Below are 6,000 nucleotides of genomic sequence, written 5' to 3'. Positions count from 1 at the left end.
TGGATCTGCTGGACCTCAGGGCGCTGGATGCTTAGGTGTCCCGTCTTTTAGATGGTTTTAGGGCAACAGTGACAGCATGCAAATACGCGAGCAGCCCTGGATAATCCACGCCGGCAGGATGATAAGATCCGGCGGAAGATGGAACCTATGAGAAGAGAAATAAATATAATGTAAGTGATGGGACTCCATATTACATGATAATGCTGTGCAGTCACTGTGGCCGGACGGCAGAGGAATATTATCATACAGACATCAGGGGTCATTGTCAGCAATCATACATGTGACAATCCCATCACTGACAGATGACATCTACTCCACATGAATTATTCTCACTGACATCACACAACATGGAGTTGATTCTCACACTTACCTCGTCTCTTTTTCCCATTTTTTCCATTTTCTGAGTTTTGTTGCTCCATACTCAGATTTATTGCCGATTTTCTTTCTTCATGAGATGGAAATTCTGATGAAAAATTAAAAAAAAAAATCTATAACAATATCTTCTTATAGGATCTGCTTTGTCATAATATGGATAACATAAGAGACCTATAGTATTGTATAAAAACCATGTGGGAATATTTGAGCCTTGAAGTCAACATTCACATTGCTGGTGCTGTAGACATGTACATACCTGGCAATGGGGACGAGGGTGGCAAGATGGTAACAGCATCGTCTGTTTTACATACAGGAACAGATACTTTCTGCCTGTTTGAAGAAGAAAAACATGTAAATCTCAAGTAAACTCCATATAAAAGGGGTTGTCTCACTAGAAGAACACCGACTATAACGACTAGTAGGACATATGACTGTCATAGTGGGGAAGGTCTTCTGCTCAAGACTACCTTTTATAGAGAGCTGAGAGGAAAACAACTACCAAGAATGGCCGGCATTTCATACTATATCTCTCCTACAGTGAGGGCAGCACTAAAAGTGCATGACCGGCCACAATTATGGGCTGTTATCTCCAACAATTCCGAAAGCTGAAAGCACAATGACCCATAACCATGGGGCGGTGGATGCTGCATTTGATATTATGGTATTTATGTCCTATATTTGGTGTTGTGCACATATATCAGCCTGGAGCTCCCAGTAATGACCCCATAATCTACTCACATTTCTGAGATGTTTGGGTTGTATTCTGGTGTACACTCTGGAGGGGCCTTGGGATCCTCGTTGTTCACCATCCCGTTAGTGGTGGTAGAGTGCTAAATGTGGATAACAATAAGTTATTAAATATACATACTTTTTAATTTTGTAGATCCTTTTTTGTACATATTTTGGATTTATCGATCACATACTTACTTTAGAAAGCCTCTCAGAAGATGATGATGCAAATATTCGGAAGATAAAGTTCTCATCGTCCTCACTTGTGCCCTCCTTATCCTCTGAGATCAGATGGTTGTTTTCATCAGAGTGATCTACAAGACATAGGTAAAGAAGGATTGTTAGAGGGTGTCAGTATAACACAGTCGCTATATCTCACTAGGTTACTAGATGATACAACGTAATATACAGAATACATGAAAAAAAAACTCCTGTACAAAATTAGGGAAATAGGGATACAGTACGAACCCATGGTCAACATAGCTGAGATCCATGAAACATGGATAACATAGTAGACCAGAAAAACCATGTGGAAATATTTGAGCCTTGAAGTCAACATTCACATTGTTGGTGCTGTAGACATGTACATACCTGGCAATGGGGACGAGGGTGGCAAGATGGTAACAGCATAGTCTGTATTCCATACAGGAACAGATTCTTTCTGCCTGTTTGAAGAAGAAAAACATGTAAATCGTAAGTAAACACAGTATAAAATGGGTTGTCTCACTATAAGAACACTGACTATAAGGCCTAATAGGACATATGACTGTCATAGTGGGGAAGGTTTTCTGCTCCAAACTACCTTCCATGGATCAGAACACAACTACCAAGAATGTCTGGCAAGTAGTACTACAGCTCTCCTACAGAGTAGGCAGTGCTAAAAATGCATGACCTGCCACAATTATGGGCTGTTATCTTCTGAATTTTCTGAAGCCAAAAGTACAATGACCGTTAACCATGAAGCGGTGAATGCTGCATTTGATATTCTGTTATTTATGTCCTATATTTGGTGTTGTGTACATAGATCAGCCTGGAACTCCCAGTAATGACCCTTTCTAATCTACTCACATTTCTGAGATGTTTGTGTTGGTTTCTTGTGTATACTCTGGAGGGGCATTGGGATCCTCATTGTTCACCATCCTGGTAGCGATGGTACAGAGCTAAATACGGATAAAAATAAGATATAAAATATTTTTTTTATGTACTTTTAGAGTTTTTTTTATTTTTTTTTTACATATTTTGGATTTATTAATCACATACTTACTTTACAAAGCTTTTCAGAAGATGACGTAAAATTTTGGAAGTCAAGGCTCTCATTGTTCTCACTTGTGCCTTCCTCATCCTTTGAGACCAGATGTTTGTTTATATCAGAATGATCTACAAGAAATAGGTAATGAAGTATTATTAGAGGTTGTCAGTATAACACAGTCACTATTTATCACTAATATTAATGGGAACAGATGATCACATATTAGGGAAGATGAGACAAACAGTCGCTTAGTCTAGATGACGTCTCCTTCTACTTACTGATAAATAAGCTGGTGTCTGCGTCTGAAACAAGCTGAGGAACATACTCCAGCTCCTGGCTCAGAATGTTGTCAAAGTCCAAGTCACTCAGGAATGGATGAACCTTGATCTCAAATGCTCCTCCTAGAAAAAGAAAAACAAAAGTGATGCGGACATAGTCAGGGATGGCTCCATATCTGAACAGTTTATCATATTCTGAACTAATGACAAAACTGAGCTGACATGAAGGAAATAAACTGAAAGTCTTAGTGTGGAGAACTAGAAATACAGTAGATGAGCTGATAGAGAAATGCTGATCTTCATGGACATGAGCGATATGTCCTTGGTCTAATAAGGGAATATTAATACTAGTATATCTGTTACCTGTCCCAAGTCTACGCACAGGATTTCTTCTGAGCAGCTCAGTGATGAGATTCTGAGCATCCAGGGGTGGAGCGCGATCACAATTCCAAATTAGTTCTCCTGTTACATAGAAAATTACAGAAAATAAAACCTCTTTACTGGACTGTAACATAAAGCAAAGGAAATAACTAAACAAATGTAACCAATCAACGCAATGATCGGATTATTCTACTCACCAATGACAACCCTTTTATAAAGCTCAGTGAGGGAATCAGCATCAAATGGTACACATCCCAGCAGGAATTTATACAGGATGATCCCCAATGACCACCAGTCAACAGGTCTTCCATAGCCTTCTTTCAGGATGATCTCTGGGGCTATGTAACATGGGGTGCCACAGAACTGGAAACCAACAGAACATAGAGATGAGAATCGATGAAACAATTATTATGACAAGATATCATCGTTAAAACACAATGCAGAAGATAAAATATTAGTGGAAAAGTTCTCTAGAAAGGAAGATCGTAGAGAAGAGACAATAGTGTGATGAGATTTGCAAATAACAAGCTAAGTTCTTGTAGGTGATGCTGACCTCACGGTCCTGGAACTCTCTGGAGATGTCCACTGCTAATTCCTTGTAGGTGTTGGTTTTCGGTATCATTAGACCAACTTTAGAAATCCCAAAATCGGTAACTTTAATATGTCCAGTAGATGTAATCAGGAGGCTGCAAAAGAGAAGATGGTTTTAGCCTCACAGACTGAATGATAACAAATGACAACTTTCCCCACTTTATTATACTACGGGGGCACTTACTTATCCGGCTTCAGGTCTCTGTGCACCACACCGTAACTATGCAGGTATTCCACGGCAAGTACCGCCTCTGCAAAGTACAAGCGGGCCATGGGGACAGAGAAAGGACCCCTGGTGCTTAGAAGGGTCCCACAGTCTCCACCTATAGAAGAAAGGAAATATGACCGGTGAGGGGTTTATACAGAAGATAACCATGATATACCACGAGCAGATAACCATGATGTATAATGAGCAGTGAGCGGAAACATCCTGGGGAGATCACACAGATAGTGGCGTACATAGAAATCACAAGACCCCATATCAAAAGTTGTAATTGCCCCCCACCCTAAAAAGTAAAAAAGAAATATATTTATATCCCTGTTGAAGCAGCTTGGTGTTCTCACCAGCAATACAACTTTTATGGCCATTTTAGAGTATGATGCTCCCAAAAATGCCCACACCCACACTCAATGAGTATGGTATCCCCACAGTGAATCCTCCTAAGGAGGCCACCACTTAGAAGGAGGCCAGCCACAACCCCCTACTCGGTGTGATGGCACCCACAGCAACCCTCCCACTCACGATAATGGTTCCCACAGTCCCTCACACAATATAATGGTCCGCATAACTCCCCACTCAGTATGATGTCCCCACACAGAATGGGGGCCTCCATACAGAGTGAGGACCCCCACAGCACCCCACTTAATATGATGACCTCCACTCAGCATTCACAGTCCCCCCATATCTAGTCATACGGCCCCCTTTCAGTATTTTGGCCCCTACTAGCCACCTACTCAGTATTTTTGCCCCCACCAGCCCCACCTCCTTGAAGAAGCAAATACCGCTGAAATTGTGATGACAGGTGGAGGGATGCTGCCCACTGCCGAGCGTCGACAGACTCCCTCCGACTGATGAGCCCCATAGCGCCCCTGCACCAAGATCAATTAATTTACGAGCATCTTGGTAATAGATAACCTATAGTAAATGCTCTGTGGGGATGTAACCAACAATGTCCTAATGATATGAGCAGTGATAAGATGAAAGCAGACATGGGCTGAATATAATACAATAGATGTGTCTTACCTCCTACATACTCCATGACCATACACAGGTGAGATCTAGTTGGAAAGGAGCAGAGCATGGAGACCACAAAGGGACAATCAGCAAATGTTAAGATGTCCCTCTCCAGAAAGGCCCATTCCAATCTCTGTGCAGTATTTAGGTTCCGCTTAGCCATTTTCTTCATAGCAAAGGTCTGGTGTGAGTCTTTATGATGCACTAAGTAGACGGCCCTGGAGAGAAGGAGAATCCATCGGTTATAATAAATCCTTATTAATAATCCATCTATAGAAATCATTATATGTTTAATACTGGTATCCAAGGGTAACATTTCTCCTTGCGGAGAATGACATGTTAAGCTTGTCAAGGTGAGGAGACTTTTAAGCCTCAATGATCCTCTGGGAAATATGCAAATTGTCTCTTCAGAGAGGAAGAGAACTAGAACTCTAGTGCCACCTATAGGAAGTAGTAATCCTAAAAGTCAATATCGACCCTTTAACGAGCCTTATCACATGACATGGAATAATAGCCATAACCAAAATCTCAATTTTCGGACACTATGTTTTGGGGTACAAGCACTCATCAGTGCAAAGTGTGAGATATGGTTTGGCTGGGTGAGAGGCATCTGACCGGGATCCAAGCGGTAACGTTTCTCCTTGCGGAAAAAGCCATGATAAACATGTCAAGGTGAGGAGACTTTTAAGCTGCAATGCTCTTCTGGGAAATATGCAAATTGTCTCTTTTCAGAGAGGAAGAGAACTAGTACCCTATTGCCACCTATAGGAAGTAGCAATCCTATTTCCCAGAGGAGCATTGCGGCTTAAAATTCTCCTCATGTCCGCAAGGAGAAAAGTCAACCCTTTGGATACCGGTCCGACACCTCTCACCCAGTCAAACCATATCTCACACTTTGCACTGAAGAGGGGCAGTACCCCAGAACACAGTTCCTGCAAATTGAGATTTTGGTTTTGGCTATTATCCTAAGTCATGTGACAAGGCTCGTTAAAGGGTCGATATTGACTTTTAGGATTGCTACTTCCTATAGGTGGAGTTCTAGTTTGCTTCCTCTCTGAAGAGACAATTTGCATATGTTTAATACTAGAAGTCTGGCCGCCACTATAAATTCACATCTAGAAATACATAAAATAGCACTACATAGATCACCTATGGGAGGTCTC

Source organism: Phyllobates terribilis, unplaced genomic scaffold (genome assembly GCF_046119375.1).
Source record: "Phyllobates terribilis strain yellow unplaced genomic scaffold, ASM4611937v1 Scaffold_140__1_contigs__length_4765195, whole genome shotgun sequence".
Taxonomy (NCBI): Eukaryota; Metazoa; Chordata; class Amphibia; order Anura; family Dendrobatidae; genus Phyllobates; species Phyllobates terribilis.
Note: the sequence above shows the minus strand (reverse complement) of the source record.